The sequence below is a fragment of the Notamacropus eugenii genome, chromosome 3 (assembly GCF_028372415.1).
Source record: "Notamacropus eugenii isolate mMacEug1 chromosome 3, mMacEug1.pri_v2, whole genome shotgun sequence".
NCBI classification, from domain to species: Eukaryota; Metazoa; Chordata; class Mammalia; order Diprotodontia; family Macropodidae; genus Notamacropus; species Notamacropus eugenii.
Genome location: NC_092874.1, coordinates 46,286,867 through 46,310,871, shown reverse-complemented (window position 1 = coordinate 46,310,871; position 24,005 = coordinate 46,286,867). Strand labels below are relative to the sequence as shown.

Sequence of the window (24,005 nt, the reverse complement as noted above, 5' to 3'; positions counted from 1 at the left end):
AGTCCTACCAGCCTTCTGAGTCAGTGTTTCCTCATGCCCATCAACAAATGTCAAAGGGCCTCCCCCTCCTGAGGTGTGAATCCTAACCAGGTTCACAAGTTTCTGCCCCTCCCCTCCTATCTCCCAGGTCTGGGGTAGAAAGGATTAAAAGGCCCAGGAGGAGTGGAATACACTCATTCCTGAGCCCAGCAGATCTCTACTCTGCTCCTTCCCTCTGTTGTGGTGGTCACTTGCTCAAGCAGGGCACAGAACTTCATTTTTCTCCCTCCTCACAGCTCTGACCCAGGCTCAGCCAGACAGCAAGCAGTGAAGACAAGAGTGGAAAGAAGGTGTCTCACCCACCCTCTCTGCAGCTTCAGAGGAGCTCTATCTGAACTTTTGCACCTCCTTTCTCAGTGCCCAGCACACACAACTTGGTCAGCCCCATGGGGGAGGAGGTACAGAAACATTCTGTGCACACACTTGTGTTCAGATCACTGAAGAGGACCCATGACATGTTTGTGGCTGATAATGAAAAACCAGTGCAGTTAGCTGAAGAGAGCCACAAAAGAAAGATGGCTGTCAAACTTCATACAGAGTATGGTCCTGTGTTGCACATGCCCATTTGGAAAGAAAACCTTGGAGGGAAAGGCCCTCAGAGTGCAGTGGATGCATATGGCCATAAACAGTATGCTGCCAATCAAGGACAAGAACTGGAATGTTTAGTCACTGGTGCACATCCATATCCACCAGGACCTGGTGGGTCTTTGACTGCAGATACTAAGATTCAAAGAATGCCCAGTGAATGTGCTGCACAGTCTTTGGCTGTGGCTCTCCCTCCTTCCCAATTCAGGAGAGATGCAAAACACACTTCAGCTGGCCTAGGTGAGATTTACCCCCATGCTGAACTTCCTGAACCTTCACAGCCACCTGGGTTAGCTTTGGCTATGATGGAAGCTGGTGACACCAGGAGTGCTGCAGTGATGGCCCAAAAGGCACCTACAATGCCTAGACCACAGTGGCATCCACCATGGAAGCTCTGGAGAGTCATCAGTGGACATCTAGGCTGGGTGAGATGTATTGCAGTAGAACCTGGCAATCAGTGGTTTGTCACTGGCTCTGCTGATAGGACCATTAAGATCTGGGACCTGGCTAGTGGCAAATTAAAACTTTCATTGACTGGCCATATCAGTGCTGTCCGAGGGGTGACAGTAAGCACAAGAAGTCCATACCTCTTCTCCTGTGGAGAAGATAGACAGGTGAAGTGCTGGGATCTCGAATACAATAAGGTCATCAGACACTACCATGGACATCTCAGTGCAGTGTATGGTTTGGATTTGCACCCAACAATTGATGTGCTGGTGACTTGTGGTAGAGATTCTACTGCACACCTGTGGGATGTGAGGACCAAGGTCAGTGTGTACACCTTGGTGGGGCACACCAGTGCAGTGGCTGCAGTAAAGTGTCAAGCTGCAGAACCACAGATCATCACAGGAAGCCATGATACCACCATACGTTTATGGGACTTAGTGGCAGGAAAAACACGTGTCACACTAACAAATCACAAAAAATCAGTTAGAGCACTGCTTGTGCATCCAAGACAATACACATTTGCATCTGGTTCTCCTGATCACATTAAACAGTGGAAATTCCCTGATGGAAACTTCATTCAGAACCTTTCTGGCCATCATGCTATAGTTCATACACTGGCTGTGAATTCAGAGGGGGTGCTGGTATCTGGAGCAGATAATGGCACTATGCATCTCTGGGACTGGAGAACTGGCTATAATTTCCAAAGACTGCATGCAGCTGTGCAGCCTGGCTCTTTGGCCAGTGAGTCTGGAATATTTGCATGTGCCTTTGACCAGTCTGAAAGTCGATTACTGACTGCAGAAGCTGACAAAACCATTAAAGTCTACAGAGAAGATAACTCAGCAACAGAAGAAACTCACCCCATCAGCTGGAAACCAGAAATTATCAAGAGGAAAAGATTTTAAAGTGGCAACATGGATATATTTGGGACAATGTTTTATTTTGCCTTTTATAAATGCATTCACTCCCATTGTGCTCTATAGAAGACTATGTAAAGCAGAAATTCAGCAGAAGTCATTACTGCTTCATCACATTTTACAATAAACTCCCTTTTTTGTTCAAATAAGTAATTCCAGCTTCAGCTGGACCTGTGTGCAGGAGACACAACCAACTTCCCTTTTGCTAATGGAAGCAGAGCTGTGAAGGACCTGGATGCTGTGAAAGACCTTGTTCAGTAGGTGCTGCCCAGATCCAAGAAGAATGCCAAGAAAGAACTGGAAGAGAAAACCAGAAGGCTGCAAGCAGACCCTGGAAGGAAAAGAGGGCATTCTAATGGTAGCACCATGGAATGAAGAGGGAGGCAGAGAGAAAAACACAGGGAAAGAGAGAGAGAGAGAAAGATTCTGAATGGAGAAGGAAAAGAAAATCTCCTTCACCAGACCAAAGGAGGGGACAGAGTGACAGCTCAGAGCTCATGTGTTCAGGTGAGCCCCTGACCAAGAAGAAAGAGGCCATGCAGTCATTCCTCACTGGCACAGGTGCTAGTTCTGTTCCTCCCCCTGAGGATACAAGAACAGAGGACAAATAAAAACAGCTGAGCCTCCCAAAGCATGATCTGGGAGGCCTTAAAAGTCAATCTATGCTCTTATCAATAAAGTGAACATTTCTAACACAGTGGTCATCATTCATTCCAGAACTCCTTCAGGAAAATATAGTTAGGGGGAGGGGATTTCTGCCTTGATCTGTTTTCCAGGCACAAAGTGCATCCCCAGTCTTCCCCCATGCTTATGCAGCCCATGGGCCATTATCAACTCCAAGTTGTCCCAACTTTAAATTTAGTGTCTGTGAAGTGAAGTAGCATTTTAATGGAATGTTAATAGGAAACAATTACCCAAGGATGGAAAAGACTGGGACAAAGAACTAAAAAGCAGGGAATAAATTCAGACCTAATTGCTTATCTCTCACCTCCTCAATTCTCCCTTTATTCACTCTAGTCAAAAAAGACCAAGAAGCCCTTTCCCCATACCATTGCTGTGACAAAGCTTTGTTGAACTAAACAATTGGTCTTGGAGGGGGAGACATTCTGTCTTTAACCCAAATATGGGCGATTTGGCAGTAATCACCCATGGGAAAGTGCTGCTATATTCTACAACTGTGACATGGGGCTCTATTCAGGTGCTCTTCTGCCATTTTGAGACACATAGACAAGTTCAATATTAAATACGGTCTTCTCAGATAGTTGGCCATATTCAAGCTCTGCTTATCCTATCTGATGATAGGATAAATCTATTCTGGTCTGAAAATGTCCAATAAGGAACTGAGCTGATCATGTTCCCTACCTGTAAGGACCACCTTTTGAGTCACAGCTTGAATCCCTGGTGGTAGGAGGGGGAAGGTTTTAGAAGTACATGGCACTCTCACCTCTACCTCTCACTTCTCCCCTGGAAGTACAAAATGGGGGAGTGTCAATAGAAGTAAAGGAAGAGTAGGAACTCTCTGCTGGAGCCTGCGATGTCAGTTGAATGATCCAGCATTGACTCACCTTCTCACGATTTGAAGTAAAGACTTCCTGCTTCTAGGACAGGTATTCTATCCATTTTCCCCATCTAGGTGCCCCCTTATGTACATCAGAAATAAAATTAATTTCAAAGAGATAGTACAGTTAACTCTTGAGTGTTTGAGTCTTCCAGACACAGTGAGAATCTGAGTGGAATGTTCTAGTACAAATTTCAGAAAGAAATACTCTTTTCCACCACCTTTCATTTAGTTTCAGTTTCTGTTTTCACTTTTCACTCATCTCTAGGATCAGTCTCTAGCCTGGGGAGGAGGACATTGTCTAAGACTTGGTTACTCCTGCAGTGCTTCCTCTTCTCTTCTCATTTGGGGCCCAGTACCCAGGCAATAGGAAACAACTTCTAAATGGTAGGAGACAAACCAAGCAAGGCCTGCTCTGTGAGCACAATATCTGGGTTTCTGGCAGGGGCCCCTTAGAAACATGGAGTTACAGGGTGAAGACAACGCTCCTGTTTTGTCCCCTGCAGCCTGCGAGGGTGAGGATAGAGAGCACTTGAGGACTATGAACTACTTCCATGTCAAAGAGGGAAGAGAGCAAGAAGGACAGCACTCCCCAGTGTTACACTGGGTCTGCACCTCTAAGTCCTTCTAAACTCCCTCAGGAATAGAAGAAACTCATCAAAGCTGGCTCAGGGAATCCAGGCTCTCCAGGCTCCTCTGATCTAAGCTACGTCTTGTCTTTAGTGTCAGGGGGAATCAGAGAAGTTGGAGGATTTGTTCAGGGTCACAGAAGCAGAAACTGATTCTTTTTTTTTTTTTTTTTTTTTTTAGCATTCCAGTTACCCTCATTAGGGACCAATACCCTTTAAGGAGGTACTTGGAGGTTGTAGTTCAGGAGGATGTGGAGGGTGACAGGAAGTCCACTGGTAGAAATCTTCACCAGAACAACCTAGGTCAGGTTCACAATCTTAATCCCTTCTTGATTGCTACAACTGTTATTATGGGGCAGAAAAGAGGCCAATGATTTCCTTCACAATTCATGTAGTTGCAACACAGACAGGATCCAGGGCTCTCAGAATCCCAAGAGTCCCAAATCCTGGTCTCTGTACAGTAATACACAGTTTGGAGAGAATGAAAATATAGGGACTGAGCTACCTTGTTCGTAACTGGTGAAGAAGATCAGAAGACAGTCAGGAGAGAAGTGGTTTTGCAAAATTTCTTGAGATGGGTGACCCTGGAGAGGAGGGATAATCTTGTGATTTCTCCAGACTAGCGTGATTTCAGACCTAACTAAAAAATGCTGAATATAAAGGTAAAATGGATTCAGTAGTACTATTTTTTAGTGTTACATATAGCTAATGACTATAGTTCATTGAGATAGTCCATTCTACCTTTTTTTTCCTGGAGGACTACCCATATACAGAAATACCTTAGGGGGGAGGAAACAGCAGTGGAAAATCTTCCCTTTCCCTCCTGTCATTTAGGGTTACACATCCTGTTTCCCTAGTCCTAGAATGCCTCAAATTTCACATTCAAATATTAGATCCAAACCTATAGCTATTTCCTTACTCCATATACCAGCTGGTTCCTTGTTGTAAAGCCCCTAAGGATGTTTCTAAACATCCAAAAGTATGGCAGCACTGGGACAAAGTATAGGAACATGCCAGCAGACTATGCTCAAGATATCCAGGCAAAGTCAAATATGCTGGAAAAAAATAGGGAAAAGGGAATTCACATACCTACTCTCAAATCTGGCTGGCTGATCATTCCTACAGCTAGTCTGTTTTTTCAACACAATTATCATGGTCACCAGTGGATTGCTCATGCCACTATCATGTTCCAACCACACCAGTCTTTCCAAAGTTGTTGGGAAGGATCAGAGTTCCCTTAAACCACTTTCCCTGAACTCTGAAGAAACCACTTTGTAGGAGAAGGGTAGGGTTTTAAAACAGCTCTCTCAAATCCAGCAGGGACTTACTATTCAACTTCCAGTAGGAAATTAGAAGGCAAGTACTTCTGTGTCTATTTTATCATATTGTCTGTGTTTTGTGTGAATCAAATTCCATTCTGTGGTCTCTTCAGGCAAAAGAAAAAGTGAAAATATTTTTCTGAGGAATTTTCAAAGTCTTCAGAAGTTTCTTCCTCTCTCCCTCTCTCCCCCTCCTCTCTGTATTTCTCTTACAGGTAGGATTGCAGAGATAAAGACAGATAAGGAAGAAAGGGATCTTTGTTCTCAATCGGCAGGAGTTCATAAAATTAATTAGACTAAATTTTTGACTAAAATGTAATTTCTGTACAGTAAATTTCCAAATTATGGTTTGAATTTTTAAAATAAATGTTGAAATATTTCAGGGAGTTTTTGGGTATCACTGCAGAATTTGTTTTAAGGAGAAAATAAGAATGAAAACTTTGAAAGTTACATGGATACAGCACTTTAGACCTCTTAGCACAGAGTGTGTTAGGTTTACTGTTTTACTGCAAGGGAGGTAGGTGAGTTCACTAATTAGAAAAAAGAAAGGGAATTGAAGCTAATTGGTAACTAATCACTGAAATTCTAAAATGAAGGAAAAAATTGGATATGTAGTTTAAATTTTAGAACTATTATCAACTTTTTCTTCACTATGAAACATAGAGAAGCTTTGTTTCAATCATGAAGCAATTTAAATGAAGATACAGTTTAATTTGGAAGAATTTTTTATGTTACTGATGGGGTAATGGACACCTAAAACAATATCAAATCTCTGGAAACAACCCAGTCACCTACAGGCCTGACCCTGTAAATCCTCACTTCAAGCTATCAGTGCAGACACAGTGTACCTGACCAAGGACCATGTCTCTGGTCAGCCTTTGTATAAACAGGAACTGTTTTGTCTTTGAACAAAGCTATCTGTGACACCCTGAGTTTTCCCACACATTACAGTAGCCCAGACCACTGGCCCCATAGTCCAAGGCACCTGGCCTACACCACATTACTTGCATATACTCACCATTCCTTAATCCTACCCAGATCACCTAATTAGCCTCCTTGAGATTATCACTTGGCATACTTGTGATACCTGGCCCACCATAGACTACATACCACTCCTGAATCCCAACCAGATCCTTTCAGTGTCCCTTTAGGATATAAGCATCAGTTCCATCCACATTAATTTGCAAGTTCCCTAAGGAAGTTTGCTACCTGATTGGAAGATGGTTTGAGTATGTGAATTCACTCCCTGACATTTTGGGGGTCTCAGAACCCCCAGCTGCATCAGTACCACTGCAGGAAACAGTGGGTACTCCTGAGGGTGTCAATCAACTCTGATCAGTTAACAATTAATGAGAAGACTGAATATTACAATGAGAGTTGTGTTCATTCTAATGAAGAGTTGGGGGATGTACTTCTAAACTGTTCATCCTTAAGCAATGGAATCGAACAATTTATTCCCAGCCAAACCTGGGTAGAGAAAGATGATTAAATTCCTTGGAATGTTGCTTTGCGTCTGAATAAGATTGAGGAGAGACTTAATTCTGTCTCTTCAGACCCACTTAGCCCCTTTCTCTGCCCTTCTGATAGCAAGAAAGAACCAGGAACCCAAAGACCTCCAGCTAAAAAGGTAGCTTAGAGGACTCCCTAGTGAAGACTGCATTTAGGCTCCTGGGATTTGTAGTTCTGGGAGGAAGGTTCTGGTTTCCGGGGTTTAGGACAATGGGGGTAGTGAGCAAGAAGTTGTTGCCAATGTACGCTCTCTTGGGGGTCAGGGAGAAGGGGGCCACCAAGGAAGTGAAGAAAACATATAGACAAAGGCCCTCACCTGCCATCCAGACAAAAATCCAGAGAATCCCCAAGCAGCTGAGCTCTTCTACCAGCTCTCCCAGGTCTTGGACATGTTGGCAGAAGCTGCAGCCCAGGCAGCCTATGACGACGGCAGGAAAGGCAAGAAGCCAGGAGGCTGAGAGGAATCAGAAACTTGATGAGAGAAGAAAGAAGGTAAAGCTTGATCTTGAGGCCCAGGAGAGGCAAGCCCAGGCCCAAAGGAGGGAGGTGGAGGAGCACAGTGGAAGTACCAGGACATTAGAAGGAGAGAGATCACATGCCTACAAAATCAAGGCTCCAGGCAGCTGGAAGAACAACAGAGGCTGATCCAGGAGCAGACAGGCCAAGATTGGGAACAGAGGTTCCAAGAAAGGACAGAAAATCCTCAAGGCAAAGCAACACCTAAACTGAAGGTCAAATGGAAATGTCCCAAAGAGAGTGGGACCAAAGGTGGTTATTCCAAGAACATCCTTAATTGAGGATTCTATGGAAGTACAGTGAAGGACTCAGCCTGCTCATCTCCAGTAAGAACACTGGGAGTTCTGGGGTGGAATCTGTCTCTGTCCATGCGGCTGTACTGGCCATCAAGAATGAAGTGGACCTGGTCAATAAGCCTCTGAAGGTCTCCTGACTGGAGGGTCAGCCACAGGGAAGGGTAACAAGTGATGGCACCCAGCTACTCCTTACTGTCCCAGGGTTCCTGCCTGTCAGAGAGGGACTATGAGAGCCTAGTCATGATGGGTATGCATCAAGCAGCAGAGAGAGGTAACAGCTGATGGAGATGATGCAGAGGGAGGATGAGGAGGGCATGTCCACATAGCCCTGAAGAATCCCCTCTTCCCTGCTTCCCTCCATCCTGCTCCCTTTTCTTAAATTAACTGCAATAAGTTTTTTTAGAAAGAAAAAATAAATAAAGAGGGAGTTTACCACAAGACATCTCATTTCTTCCTTAGCCAGGCCGTTTTGAGGCATCTGTCTTTTTTCTGATCTGTGTTCCCAGCTTAGCATATTGCCTGACACATAAGAGGGCCTTCATATTGATTGACTACTGATGGATGAGCAGCAGGAATGCCCGAGTTACTCCATCTCCTCTGGCACAGTTTCTTTTACTGGGCAGGGAGGCAAAATAAGCCCCTTTGAAAAAGGCCCCTGAGGTCAGCATTTGTGCACAATCAAAGGAAGAGAAAATTGAAGAGGGTAACCAAGAATCTGGATACTCAGCCCACATCTAGCTTCCTGGAGTGTGGACAGCCCAGGTTCTACCAGCCTTGTGAGTCAGTGCTTTCTCAGACCCATAAACAAATGTCAAAAGGCTAGAAGGCATCAGTCACTTTCTATAAAGCAGCATAAACACACACACACACACACACACACACACACACACAAATAAACCAACAAACCACTGTACTGGCTACTCATAAATCTGGTTGAAGAAAAAGAGGAAAAATTCTTTATTAACCCAGATAAGGGCCAATTTGAAGACATTTTGTACAGTCCAGGACACTTTGCCAAACCATGAAGGTAAGAGGATTTAGAGTAGGAAAGGACTTTAGAGAAACTATGTGCTTTGTCATTCCACCATTTTACTGATGGAGAAACACAGTGCCATAGATGAACAGGCAGGAACAGATAAGGCACAGACACCTTAAGGATAATGAAGACAAAACACGAATAAATTGATTAAAGGCATATGTTATTTACTGATTAAAGGACAAAAAGAAATGAAATTTATCTTCAAGTATTTTCTTGAAAGTCTGTGCTCATAAAATTGTGAACAGTTGGAAAGACACAAATCACTGAAACTTGAAATATATCTTACACAATATTGTTTGTATTAAAATTCAAATTAAATAGAAACAGAAAGCAAACATGAGCATTTTAGGTAAATCTGTTTTATGTGATATTGTTAGATGTAAAAATGTTTTTCAGTTTTCTTTATTTTTGTGAAAACATTAAGACCAGATTGAATCACATTCTCTTGGCCAAGCTTATTTTAGCATTAAATCTTTTACAGAGTAAAGTACCACTTCCTAATTGGAGATTTTCTAAAGACCAGCTAAAAATAAAATTTAATAAAACAGGGCTGTATATCCATAAACCAACAAGCAAATAGTTGCATATCATAAACCACATAAACCCCCAAACAGATCTGTATAATGTCACCTGTCGATCACCCTCAGGCACAAAGAGAGAACAAAGCTGAATGAGGTGCCCTTTCCAGTTCACTCCTCAATGGGTCATCTTTCCTTACTTCATCAAATGAAAAACTTTTTGTAACCTTCCCATTCTTGAAGACAGTATGGAGAAGCTCATGACCACACATTCTTCAAGATGTCTTTCCTTCCTGAAGGCTAAGAACATTTCCAGTCAGCGTCCCGTGTAGAGAGAGACGGCCCTTTTTGGATCTTTTGTTGGGATCAGCAAATGTGTTCATAAAAACATTAATTCCAAGACCATTGATAATCATGTAATTGCACTTCAAGGAGCCATTGGAAAGATCTCTCGTTAACTTCTGTAACAGATCCTAATGAAATATTTACAATGTTCCATTTTTTTTTTTTTTTTGCTTTCAACAATCTCTTGTAAGATGTTGATATCAACTCTGTCTCACTGAAGAACTCTGACATAAGATGGCAACAAATTAGAGCCATTTGAGTTTTAAGTAACTGGACACTTCTTACCCAGAATGTCCAAAATCTTTAATACAGTATCAAGAGGATTTCCAGAATCCGGAAATTAAACTCTAAAAATTCTTGTGTAGGCAGAGTTTATTATACATAAAGAATGTATATGATGGATCTCATTCAAATCAAATTAAAAATGAAAAGTTACAGAAAATAGGCAAATGTTTTGATGAATACAAACATCAGCTTCATTCTTCCAGAGGATGGAAACCAGCATCTAAACCTTTCTAAAACAAAAGGCAAAGGATGTTTCAGTGTTTTGACTTTAAAGTCCCTTTCTCCATCAGCAAATCTGCATGTCTTATCTGTTGTTCCTTTTCTCTTTCTTGCTATTGGTGGATATCTTCTTTTCCATCCTCCATCCTCCTTGGAATTGCTGAATCCTCCTGTTTCTGTTGTACCTCCTGAGAAGAAAAAAGCTCCAAGTGAGCTTGCTCTATTTGGTCCCAGAAATCCTTCGACTCTTTGATCCAGTTCCATGGCATTAAGAGTGGTAGTCACCAAGCAAAATTTTCATCTTCTTTTCCATTTTTGCAGCTCTCTTAACTTCTGGGGTCTTGTGACCTCTATTGACCTCTAGTCTCTTTTACAGTGATTCAATCCTGTCCCTTTCGGTAGCCAAGTTAGCTGGTGTGTATTGGCTCTGCCCAGGTAGATATAAAACTTGACTATAACATTCTTCCCATACCTGACTATAACCATCATTTGACAGCTCTCCAAGAGTCATTGCTTATTTTACTACTTCATCTCTAGTGTCAAAAGGTCATAAGCCTTCTTCAGTTCATCTTTGAAGAATTTCTCATAGTGGTGGTGTTCTACATGATTTCTGTGCTCAGTACTATTACTTCCATATCTTAGAATTTTCCCTATTAGATTTTCAGCGTGTTCTCCATTAAAGTGATGAATGATGAATCAGCATTGTGATCATCCCTTTTTTTCAAGTAGTTCTTCAATTTTCTGTGAGTCTGTTAGTGCTCTTTCTACATTTAAAGGTCTTAGAATAGTTTAATTTACCTCTGGAGGTCTTGGCAGATTCTTCTGAACAGCTTTGTGCATACCTTTTAATTCTGTGTCCTTTTGCATCCTAGTTAGCATGCTTTTAAGCATCTACATCACACCACCTACATAAATTTCATCCAGTTCATGGTCATCTATCTCCTTCTCAGCCTTTTCTGGTAGAATAATCTCAAAGTCATTTTTTGGAGCAGGAAGGCCCATCAACCCTAAATAGAGATTCTCAGGAGATTCTTTCTCCATCTGCTTCACATATCAGAGATCATTGTAATCTGCCAATCCCTCTTCAGGATTTATGTTAAGTTTGTCCCTTTAAGGAGTTCTTTTAACAACTGCAAACAAGTGGTTGAGGAGTCATCCCTTCCTCTCTGTGAGAAGGTGTCCTGAACAAGGTATTCAAGACTGTGTCTGAAGGATCTCTCCTGGAGGAGTCACACCAGAGAAGTCACTCTCAAGCAATGGGGTATAAAGACCACCTTTCAGTGGGGTTGTCCACACTGGTGAGGGCCATCAAACTCTGTGCTTCCTACAGAATTTGCTCTTGGACAGCTGGACGTTTGGGTGTCCTCAGAGTCATGTTATTGTTGGTAACATAATACTCAGACAAAAGAGTACTAGCAGCAGAATTCATGGTGTTCGATTCATCAGCTGTTTAACATACAATTTCATTACCTTGGCCAACTTTTACATCTTCCTGAAGTTCTGCATCTGAAATCTGAGGTGCAGGAAATACTAATTTGTGTGAAGCTAGCCCAGGGCATGGAACTTCAAGGAGAGGTACAGGGAGGGAGGAAGAGTGAAATTCCGTGAATGTGGTTAAGATTTGCACCTCAGGAGCCCCTTTGACATTTATTGATAGTGGTGAGGAAGCACTGGTCAGAGGTGATTGCCACCCTCAGGAAAACCAACTCTTCTAATGGCATAGAAACTGTCAGCACACCTCCATCATTCATCTTTGCTCCAAGAGAGGGCCAAATGACCATTTCTTTTATTAATAAGATTCTTTAATAATAAATGCAATACAATGATTAATTACCCAGAAACCATGTCTCTTGAACTTTGTAGACATCACACCTTAAGACGGTGTTTGGTTAGCTCCATGCTTCTGTTGTTGTTGGTTGTGTACCTCTTTGTTTCTGAAGAAGACCATGCCATCACAGAAATGATGACATGACTTGCACTTGACCTTGTTTTGAGTGAGGGAGGGGCTGTGCAAGGTCACCAGCCTCACTTTCTCCTCCTGAGCCATATGGGTCCAGGGACCAGACATTCATCAGGATGACTGGAGATGACCCAGGATGCCATGGGAGACCTTGACCTTCTTAGGTTTGCCTTTTCAGATACTCAGAGGGAGGTAAAGCCCATGGAGTGAATAGGCTTTTTTAAGAAGTGGTTAGGGAATGGCCCTTTTAAAGAACAAAAGAAAAACAGTAGCTAAATCAACCTGGGAGGGAACAGAAAGTTACTATTTATAATCACTCTAAGCCAGTCATTAAGTGGTTCAAATGACTATGCCTCTGTAAGATGGGACCTGATGTTAATGTTTTAGGTTTTCTTGGTTATTTTTATTACATATCAGTTGGGAACCCTCTAGTTTAATCTGTACTTGACTTAATGCAATTATCTCATACATGAAAACTGCATGAATAGTTTTATTGCATGTTTGAACCTAGGCCTATGTGGCTGGGAAACTAAACTGAAGTTATGTGGCCAACCACCAGGGCCCTGATTCAAGTGTGTAGACACCCCTTTCTCTCAAGGAAACAATGATTAGCAATGATATCTGGGACACATTTCCCCAACAGGTCCCGTTGAGAAACTAACCCCCTAGGTTCTTTCAGGTCCCTTCCTATTGGCCAAAAGGGGGAAATGCCGAAGTATTTTGTAGATACCCTGTTTCCCAGAAGTAAGACCCAGAAAGCAAGCTGTGCTCTGACCTTGGTATAACACCAATCCGTTGTCCTCTGGATGATCTCACCCTCTGGCAAAGTGTTTTGCTTTGACCAGACAGCACTAGGTGTTCATTGAGGGATTTATCTCCCTCTGTGTGCTAGGGACCTGAGAACAATCTATCACCTTGCTTGACTTGCTCACAATCCCTGTTCCTTGTAACAGCTCACTGAATGGTATTGGGAACTGTGTCCCACTGTGAGAAAATCAACTTAGAGTCTGTTCCCGTAGGACCAAGGAACACCTACATTGTCCAAGCATGAGGCTGCTGCAGGAACAGCTACTCAAGACCTAAGAATGATGATGTCACAGTCCTACCCCCTTATGTATATAAGCACTGCTTGTACCCCAACATGTTTAGCCCTCCTACTCAGGAAGATTTCCTTGCTTGCAAGTGTTTTCCTCACCCTGAAATAAATTATGCCACTACTTTGTGTCCTGACACTTCTGCCTCTGACCATTCCCACATTAGAACCTGGTCCAGTCTGGACTGTTGACAGGTGTTAATCTTGGATCGGGATTTCATATGGGACTTGTCAGAACACAGGGCAGATACATAAGGGTCCTGTCTAAGGACTATCTTCCTCAACAAAACCTTCCCTTGAACACTAATCTCTGCTACTTTGTAGCATCCCAGTGTAATCCCTGGTAGAGAATCATCAGACTGGTTCTGTGCCCCTAACCATGAAAAATAGAAAATTAGCTTGAAGATGCCTACACTGTTTTTCAGCATCTTAGGGGTTCTATATAGACCTTTCAAATCACTTACATATTTGAGATCTTTGCATGGAGAATATACCTCATATTTTTGTCAGTAATGATATGGGGAGACCCCAGCTTTCTCAGTGTTTTTAAGGGAATTCTGGACCCTCCTGACATCCTTGGAAAAACTGGTATGGATGGAATATGATGGTGACATGAGCAGTTCGCTGGTGACAACGATGTTTGACTTGAAAGGATAGAGTTGCAAGAAGAATGATCAACCACCTGGACTTGAGAGGAGGGATGTGAATCCCTTTTTCCATGTTCTTATCCAGCAAATTTGACTTTTCTTGGATGTCTTGAGCATAGTCTGTTAGCATGTTTCTCTACTTTGCCCCTGTGCTGCCATGCCTTTGGAATTTTAGAAACAGTCTTAGGATCTTTTCAACAAGGAATCAGCTGGTATATACAATGTTAGGAAATGGTTGTAGCTTTTGATCTCATATCTGAATGCGAAATACCAGGCATGTAAGAACTAGGGAACCAGTATGTATAACCCTGAATGGCAGGAGGGAAAAGGGAGAATTTTCCACTGCTGCTTCCTCCAAGATGGTATTCCTTTATATATAGGAAGTCCTCCAGGAAAAAAAAAAGTGTAGCATTGACTATCCCAATTACCACCAATCATTAGCTTATAAATGTAACATTAGAAATAGTACTACTGACATCATTTTGCCTTTATCATTTTGTTAAGTTAGGTCTCAAAAATTACCTGAGTTAGAAGAAGTTACAAAATTACTCCCCCTCTCTACTGCCATACAATTTAAGAAATGTTGCAAAATCACCTCTCTCCTGAGTGTCTTCTGATCTCCACTAATTATGAACAAAGGAGCTCCATCCCTATATTTTATATTTTTATTCTCTCCAAACTGTGTGTTACTTTATAGAGATCAGGATTTGGAATTCTTCACATTCTGAGAGCCCTGGATCTTGCCTGTTTTGCAACTGCATGCATTGTGAATGAAATAACTGGTTTCCTCCCCATCAACCTCCATTCATAATGGTTTTACCAACCATGAAGGGATTGAGATTGTGAGTCTCTGTGTGATGGCTAGACCTTTGTTCTTGGGTGTTCTGGGAAAGAGTTCTAGAATGGGGTTCTTCAGCAAAGGTCTGTTTGTCCCTGGACCTCTATGTCTTCCTGAACCACAACCCATAAGTACCTCCTTAGCTCTTAGTGGATCCTGATGAGGGTACTTGGAATCCTGAAAAAGGGATCAAGTTTCTGCCTCTGTGACCCTGAACAAGTCCTCCAACTTCTCTGACATCCAGAAAGTAAAGGCAAAACTCTTAGCTTACATCAAAGAACCTGTACAAACTGGATTTGCTGACCTTGCTTTGATGAGTTATTTCTGTTCCTAACAGGGTTTAGAAGAACTTAGAGGTAAAATCAGAATGTAAAACTGGGAAACTTTGTCTTCCAAGTCTATTATCTCTGTTGGACTTGATGAAGATAATAATCCTCAAGTATTCTCTTCCTCCTCATCCTGGGACTCAGCAGCAGCAACAGTAACAGTAATAGCAAATGAATGGTGATGAAAGAGAGTAGTAAGTATTTCTTTCTGAAATTTGTACTAGAACATTCTACCCAGATTCTCACTGTATCTGGAAGAGACAAGTACTGAAGAGTTAACTCCCCTTAAAAAGCTATTCCCATACCCATGTACACATATACATACACATGTACACATATATATAGATTTATATAGACATAGATGTACAATCACAGCCATATATACACATGAGGAACTCCCAATTTGGGATAGGAATATTCTGGGGGAATAGAAGAAGTTGATCAGGGCGTTGGGAATACTGGCCCTTTATTATCACTTTGAAATTAATTTTATTTCCAATTTGTATAAGGGGGCAACTAGACGGGGAAAAATGGGTTAAATACCTGACCTTGGAAGTCTATTAATTTTTTTTTCAATTTCAAATCAAGCTTCAGATACTTAATAGCTCTGTGGCCCTGAACATGTCATTTAAGCCTATTTGCCTCAGTTTCCTCAGTCATAAAATGGAGTGGAGAAAGAAATGGCAAACTACTCCATCATCTTTGCCCAAAAAACAACAACCAGAAAACAAAAAGCCCAAACGGGGTCACAATGTCTTGGACAGGACTGAAATGAAATGAAAAACAGCAAAAATATGTATAAGCAAATTTATTTCATCTTATATCAAGTAGAGCTCCAAGTCAGGTTTACAGGAATTCCAAAGGGATAGGTCTGGAAAAAGTTCAAATCAGCCTACATTGTGGAAGAAAAGTCTCCAGTTGGTGAGCAGGGCCCCTCTCTTTAATCATGAAGGAGTGATGCTCATCTTCTTGTAGGGGAAGTCTGACAATTGAAGGCACACAGCCAGGGAACCTGGTGGTGGGTTGAGAATTCTCCCCTGGAGAAATGTTCAGACAGGAACAGCAGCAAGAAATGATGAGTTCACTGGACAGAAGGTCATGGGACCTGCTTTGTGCTTGGAAGTGGGGGGCCAATAGAAAAGATGGGTGTGCCAGGCTCTATGAAGAGAATAGTATAGAACCTCTAAGTGAGGGAGTGCCAGAGAACATTTTAAAAGATAAGAGTGCCCGGGGGATATTTTCAGTACACCCCAATCTTGAGGTCAGGGTCTGTCCTTCGATGATTCACTGATCTGGGTTAGGGTTGGAAACAGTAATGTCCTTCCTTTTTGATGCTTGGCTGGAACCTGCTATCAGTAGATGAGCTGTTGAGGGGAGGGTGGGAGGGTCTGGTGAGAGGGTGAGTCAAAGCTGGATCTTTCAGCTGAAATCCTGGGTTCCAATAGAGAATTACCACTCTTGCTTTGGCTTCTCATGCTGTGGAGAATCCCCCATTTTACACTTCCAGGGGAGAAGTGAGAGGTGAGGGTGCCATGGACTTGTAAAATCTCCCACCCTCATCCCACCAGGGATTCAAGTTATGGCTGAAAAGGTGCCCTTTACAGGTAGGGAACATGATAAACTTCCTTAATAGATATTTTCAGACCAGAATAGATTTATCCTATCATCAGATTGGACAGGCAGAGCTTGAGTACGTCTGACTATCTGAGAAGATCATTATTTAATATCTAACTTATCAATATGTCTCAAAAGAGTAGAAGAGCACCTGAATTAAGTTCCAATCACCTATAACTGTATGTGGGCTAAAGACAGAATGGCTTCCCTCAAAGATCAAAGGTGTGTAGTTCACCAAGCTTTGGGGATAGCAGTGGTGTGTGGCAAAGCTTGATCTCTTAACTGGAGTGAATGAAGGGAGAAGAATAAAGGAAGTGAGATCCAAGCAGTTAGGTCAGCACCGACTCTGGGCTTTATTTAGTTCTTTGTCTCAGCTTTTGACATTCTTGCTTAATTGTATCCTGTTCATATTGAATTGAAATGCTACTATTCAGTAGACACTTCAAAGTCTTTTTCAGTCACAGTCTGAAGAAGAAGAGGAGTCTGATGACTCCACCTCCTGTTTCTTTGCTCTGATGATCTTGGGACCATTTCTTAGATGTTCTTGTAATTCATCTGTTAAGCTGCCAAGACCTATGCAAGTGAAGAAGTTGATGGCAAACCTTGTGTTTCTCAGGTTATCTCGGGGCAGTAATCCTTCAAAGAATGGCTGCAATGTTTCATCCTTCAGTCTTGCATTCAGTTTTGCAAGTCCCATATATTCACAGAGCTCTTGAAAAAGTATTTTGACAAAAATTCTGCTGGAAGACGTAGTAGTTTCTTCACTCAGTGTAATGCATTCAAGAACACTCCATGGAAGTAAGTCAGTATATAAGAGGTGAGCAAACATCTTGGCAACATTTCTCAATTTGTTTGTTTCCAATCGATGTATGGTATCATACTGTTCCTTGAAAATACCCTCAAAGGATTCCATGTATTCCTTTTTCAGCATGCAGAAACGCCCTGACAACAAGCCAAAAAATTTCTCGTATGTCCTCTGTTGTGCACAGCAGTCAAGTATCATGTGGCAAAGTTCTTTTGTTTGGCTGTCAGGGAACTTCATTTGCAGCAGTTTGTGAGCACATTCTTCAAAATCTAAACTGGACTGGATGGCAAGATAAATAGTTCGACGAAATGACACCAGATTGATTTCTGTTTGGTCATGGATGGTCACTTTGGGTCCTTCATCTTCATCCCCTTCATCATCTTCTTCCTCACCTTCTTCACTATTTCCAGCATCTTGGTCTGTGTTGGAATCACTGTCCCCTTCATCAAGAATTTGTTGCTTAAGAGTTTTGTATTTCTCTTCATTTTCCATAAAATTGGGATCCAGCTTGAAGACATTAAGTGCATCCTCTGGATTATAGTCCTCTTCCAATGGAAGCAAATGAGTGAACTGGTCTTCTTCCTCCACTAGATCAAGTTCTTCTAGAAGAACAGGGTGATCTCTGAATCCATCTTTACGGACTGCAAACATCACTTCAATCATATACTGAACTCGTTTATCAATCTGAGATGTGTGGAGAATATTTTGAAGGCGTTCAAAGATAGCATTCATGCCCCTAGCTGATACTTGTGTTAATTTGAGGCCACATTCTTTAAGAAATCCAATTGCTACTTCCACACTACCATCTGTTGGTCTTTCAAGAAGTAGGGTGAGCATCTCCAGACATAAAACTTCATGTGCCACATTCTGGTTAAGAAGGTGGGCAACAAATTTGGAAGCAGTTAGACAAAGTTGCTTCTCATTTCTTCGATAGCCCTTTCGAAAATTGAGGATTAGCCTCTTTAGGATCAGCTCTCCAATGTTTGGGAATTTGGAGTTGATAACTGCCACAAGAGCTGCATAAACATGGGTAAAGATAGGGGATGCACTTTGTGCCTTCAAGAGAGATTGGGACAGCAGTCCCCTTCCCCTGACTATGTTTTCTTGAAGAAGTTTTTGAATGATAACCACTATGTTAGCAGTGTTCACTTTATTAATAAGACCTTTGACTGACTTCTTCAAGGCCTCCCACCTCATCCTTTGGAAGTCTAAGCTGTTTTTGTCTGTAATCTGTTCTTGCATCCTCCTGAGCTTGGCAGGAGGAATATAAGCACCACCTGTTGGAGTGAGGCGTGGCTGCAAGTTGTCTTTGCTCTTCTTTGTTGGAGGCTCATCCTGAGCAGATGAGGTCTGAGCTCTTGCCCTTTTTGTCCTGTTTCTGCCTGGTGAAGGAGATTTTCTGTCCTTTCTCCAATCAGAATTTCCTTCTCTCTCTCTCTCCCTCCCTTGAAATGTCATGGTACTTTCATGAGAATGGCCTCCCCATCTTCCAGCATCTTCTTGCAACATTCTCCTTTTCTTTTCTAGTTCTTTATTGGGTTTCCTCTTAAATCTGGGCAGCAACTGCTGGAGAAGGTTTTTGACATCACCCTGATCCTTGACAGCTATGCGTCCATTGGCAAAATGGAAGTTGGTTGCGTCTCCCGAATATAGGACCAACTGAAGGTGGATCTCAGCTTTTTTTTCTGCAGTGATGTTCTGGCATCGAATGTCCTCATACATGTGGCTGACTGTAAAGTTGTCTTTGCCTTTAGGTGTCCAAGCTATCCTTTGGGCCATGAGGTACAGGGTCCCATCCTGCTTCTTGTGCTCCACCTTCTTTACCATGAGTAAAACTTCTTCTGATGAAGGTGCCATGCTGGCTGGAAGATGTGTGCAGGGGTCCTGGCCTTGACCAGAAAGCATATGGGTGGGGTGAGCTTCTTTCAGCTTCTGTCTTCACTGGTGCTGTGCCTGGCTGAGGAGGACTCCAAGGAAGGGGAAAAGTGGATTTCTGTGCCCTGCTGCTGCTGCTGAAGTCACCACCTAGAAAGAGGACAGAAGGTGGGAGGAGAGTTGAGGTCTGCTGGGCTCAGAAAACTGAGTATGTTCCACTCCCCTCCTTGGCCCTTTTATCCTCCCGGCCAGGTCTGGGAGATGGGAGGGGAGGGACAGAGACTTGTGAACCTGGTTAGGATTCACACCTCAGGATGCCCTTTGACATTTGTTGATGGGTGTGAGGAAGCACTGAATCAGAAGAGAGTAGGACCTGGACTGCCAAGACCCCAGGAAACTAGATTTGGGCTGAGTATCCAAATTCTTGGCCACCCTCTTCAATTTTCTCTTCCTTTGATTGTGTACAAATGCTGACCTCAGAGGTCTCTTTCAAAGGGGCCACAAGAAAATGTTAAAATATTTTTCTGAGGAATTTTCAAAGTCTTCAGAACTTTCTCTCTCTGTTACTCTGTTTTTCTGGATCTGTGTGTGTGTGTGTGTGTCTGTCTGTTTCTCTCTGTATTTCTAACTTTTACAGGTTGGATTGCAGAGATAAAAACAGGTAAGAAGGAAAGGGATCTTTCTTCCCAGTCTGCAGGAATTTATAAAACTAGAGACTAAATTTGTGACTAAAATGTAATTTCTCTACCGTAAATTTCCAAATTGGGGTTTGAATTTTTTAAATAATTGTTGAAATATCTCAGGGAGTTTTAAGAGGTATCACTCTACAGAATTAAGGAGAAAATAAGAATGCAACCTCTGAAAGTTATATGGAACCAACACTTTAGATCTCTTTGCACAGTTATATGTTTACTGTTTTACTGTAAGGGAGGGAGGTGATATTGATGGGGTTCAGACTCTGGGAAACCTTGAATCTTCTCACTTTCATACTCAATTCTGTTGCCCTTGGCCTAGCCTAGCCCTCCATTGTCTGTTACCTCTGGATTGCCCCACCTGCTTCTCACCCAATCCCTGCTTTGTCTGATACCTGCCAATTGCCTCCTGCTGTTTCCCACCCTTGATTACATCACTAGCTACCCCAGTCTCATGAAGGTCCTTTTTAGACTCTCCTCCCAGACTTACTAGACCACCTCTAGATCTTTTCCAAGGGCCTTCTGTGTATAAATTCCATCTCATCTCCATGAAGGCATGCTGATTCAATCCAGCTCAAACTGTGCAGCTGAGATTGTATCTGGCTGGCATGTTAATACAAGTTGCAAATGCTGAGGCTTCTTAAGAGTCACTCAGTACAATAACAATAATAGTAATAAACTTTGTTTTTCTTTAGCTGGAGGAAATCTTGAGTTGAATTCATTTGGCAGGACCCAGTCCCAGGCACCCCAAACCTCATGATTCCCCTAGACCTCAACAACTTCACTAATTAGAAAAAAGAAAGCAAACTGAAACTAATTTGAAAGTAGTATCAGCATAATTCTAAAATGAAGGGAAAATATGGATTTGTAGTTTAAATTTCAAAAATATCTATTATCATCATTTCTTTCTTGACCATGAAAAAAGAGAATCTTGTTTCAACCACAAGGCAATTTAAATGTAACTAAAATTTAATTTGGAAGTGTGTTTTGTGTTAGTGATGTGGTGATAGGACCTGGATCCCTAAAGAAAAACACCGAAGGTCTGGAAGCAACCTAGTCACATACAGGCCTGACCCTGTAATTCCTCAGATAAATACTATCGGTTCAGGTCCCAGGTGCCTGACCTTGGACCATGCAACTAGTAATCCCTTGTATAAACAGAACTATCTTATGTTTTAACAAAGCTGGTGAGGTTGACCATTCCTTAATCTCACCCAGATCACCTAATTAGCCTCCTGGAAGTTCCTCCTGGGCATACTTTTCACATTTAGTTCAATTTAGACTACTTACTACTCCTTAATCCCATCCAGATCACCTAATTAGCCTACTACACATTCCTTTCATTGTGACACCTGACCCACCCCAGACTACTTACCACTCCTTTATCCCACCCAGATCCTTCAGTGTCTCTTTTTGTATATAAGCTTCAGCAACATCCTCATTAGTTTGCAAGTTCCTCAAGGAATTTTTCTACTTGATTGGAAGGTATTTTGAGAGTGTGAATTCATTTCCTAACATTTTGGATGTCCCAGCACTGCTAAACCTTCTCAGCACCCCAAACTGCATCATTACCTCTCCATTTTCTTTGAATGATAGAACTTCTTTACATAAACTAGAACCAAAATAACCAAAGGGTATTGGAGGAGACCTTGTATTAATAACCTTTTAAGAACCCCAAAGGCTATAGTAGGGCAATTAACTGGTTTCAAGTAACAAAAACTTTTGGTAAATTGTAAAGAATTTCCTCGGAGTGAAGATGAGTTCTACAGATGGCCTGGGATATGATTGGGGAAATAAAGATTAGTGAAATTAAGCAAGTAGACAAAAGCAAGAGAAGTTTCAGATCAGAATGTGCAAAGAAATAAGAAAGGAGCATTTTTGAAAGGGATTTAATCAAATTCCACTGGAGGGATAAAAAGGAGAGGAAGGAAAGTTTAAGTAGATCTGAGAGAATAGGGACAGGTGGGGTCCTATGAAAGGAGGTTAATGTGAAGAAAAGAACTTGGAATTGGGAGAGAGGCTAGGTAAGGGTTTATTCATTTTTTAAAGAAATGTCTCTGACAAGATACTGAGTATCTTTTTCAGCACCTCCCTTCCTCCAATCAATTTCAGATACCAAAAGAAAACTTCTGGGACTTTGAACAGGCCTAGGAAATCACTCCCTTCTCTTTATCCCTTTTAATAGACACTTAGAACCTAACAAATTATTTCTTAATTAACTGACTTGTAAAGCAGATACTTTTGTTTTTTGGTCTGATGTAAGTGTTATGCTAAAAGTTGTGAACCTGAAAGTTTTGTTCAAAAAGGCAAACATTCGTATTGTTTATTCCCTTAAAGCCAGCAGTTACATGATCATAGAGCCAGAATGAAGCCTCTGACTGCCTGAGAGAATGACCAGGCTTAAATCTGTTTTAGGACAGTCCAAGGATGTCTGTGTCTCTCAGATTTATGGTTTTTGTATGTGTTTAACTGTTTTGTGAGAAAGGAATTTTTTTAAATGAATAACTTGTAAATACAATAAGATAAGAGAGTTGACAAGGTTTCAATTGAAATGATGACTCAGGATATCTGTGTTTTCTTTACCATCAACATACCATAACATAGTATATGTCCACAAAATATTAAGATATGGAAGAAGTCCTCTTATTCAAGGTAATATCTCAGGTTAAGGGTCTCATCAAGAATGAACAGGCAGTTTTCAGAGGAAGAAATTAAAGCCATAGTCATATGAAAAAATGCTCTAAATCACTTTTGATTAGAGACATGCAAATCAAAACAACTCTGAGGTACCACATCACACCTATCAGATTGACTAACATGACAAAACAGGAAGATGATAAATGTTGGAGAAGATGTGGGAGAGTTAGAACACTAATTCATTGTTAGTGGAACTGTGAGCCAATCCAATCATTCTGGAGAGCAATTTGGAACTATGCCCAAAGAGCTACAAAAATGTGCATATCCTTTGACCCAGCAATATCACTTCTAGGACTCTATCCCCAAGAGATCATAAAAATGGGAAAGGGTCCCACATGTACAAAAATATTTATAGCAGCATTCTTTGTGGTGGTTGAGAACTGTAAATCAAGGGGATGCCCATCCATTGGGGAATGGATAAACCAATTGTGGTATGTGATTGTGATGGAATACTACTGTGCTATAAAAAATGATGAGCAGGTTGATTTGGGGAAAACATGAGAAAACTTACATGAAATAATGAAGACTGAAATGGGCAGAACCAAGAGAATGTTGTGTACAATAATGGCAATATTGCTCAAAGAGTAAATGGGAATGACTCAGCTACAAAGCACCTATGAAGGAAGATGTTCTTCACCTCCAGAGAAAGAACTGATACGTGAAACTAGGTATTGTAATTTCACATATATAGCTGGATCAAATTGTGGTCTTTTATAGTATGGCATTGGGGAAAGAGAGGGAAACATCTTTGAACTCAAAATGTAATGAAAAATAAAATAAATATTAAAAGAAAAAGAATGCTAAGTCAGCCCCATCTGGCCTTGTTGATATAGGCAGAGATATTCTCTGAATTTACTTCAGAGAACAAAGAAACTGTTAGGTCCAAACTCTTCTTCTGATTGATTAATTCAGGCTCTGGCACTTATTAAAGTTCAAAAGTGATATTAAATGATTAATAAAGCATATCTATATTTATATCTATTGATATTTACATATGTATATTTACATATATATATATATATATATATATATATATATATATATATATATATATATATATATATATATATATATAGTTATGTATGTATGTAGCTTTTCTTGGCTTATACCTGAAAAGCCTCCAGATGAGGGAGATATGCTCTTTATCCATTCTCTTATGGTACCTAGGTGGGGTTAGGTTGAGAAAACGAATAGTCTGAAATTTGAAATGCTGACACATAATGGCCTTTGGAAAAAC

The 24,005-nt window shown here is 41.4% G+C and overlaps 4 pseudogenes; 2 read left to right on the top strand and 2 right to left on the bottom strand.

Moving 5' to 3' along the window:
• The first annotated feature begins 327 nt into the window (after positions 1–327).
• On the top strand, positions 328–2,602 carry LOC140532682 (pleiotropic regulator 1 pseudogene; annotated as a pseudogene).
• Positions 2,603–4,449: 1,847 nt separating this feature from the next.
• On the top strand, positions 4,450–9,240 carry LOC140531127 (dnaJ homolog subfamily C member 17 pseudogene; annotated as a pseudogene).
• Positions 9,241–10,256: 1,016 nt separating this feature from the next.
• LOC140531802 (cell division cycle 5-like protein pseudogene) lies at positions 10,257–11,972 on the bottom strand (annotated as a pseudogene).
• Positions 11,973–17,153: 5,181 nt separating this feature from the next.
• On the bottom strand, positions 17,154–19,622 carry LOC140531801 (pre-mRNA-splicing factor CWC22 homolog pseudogene; annotated as a pseudogene).
• Between the last annotated feature and the right edge of the window lie 4,383 nt (positions 19,623–24,005).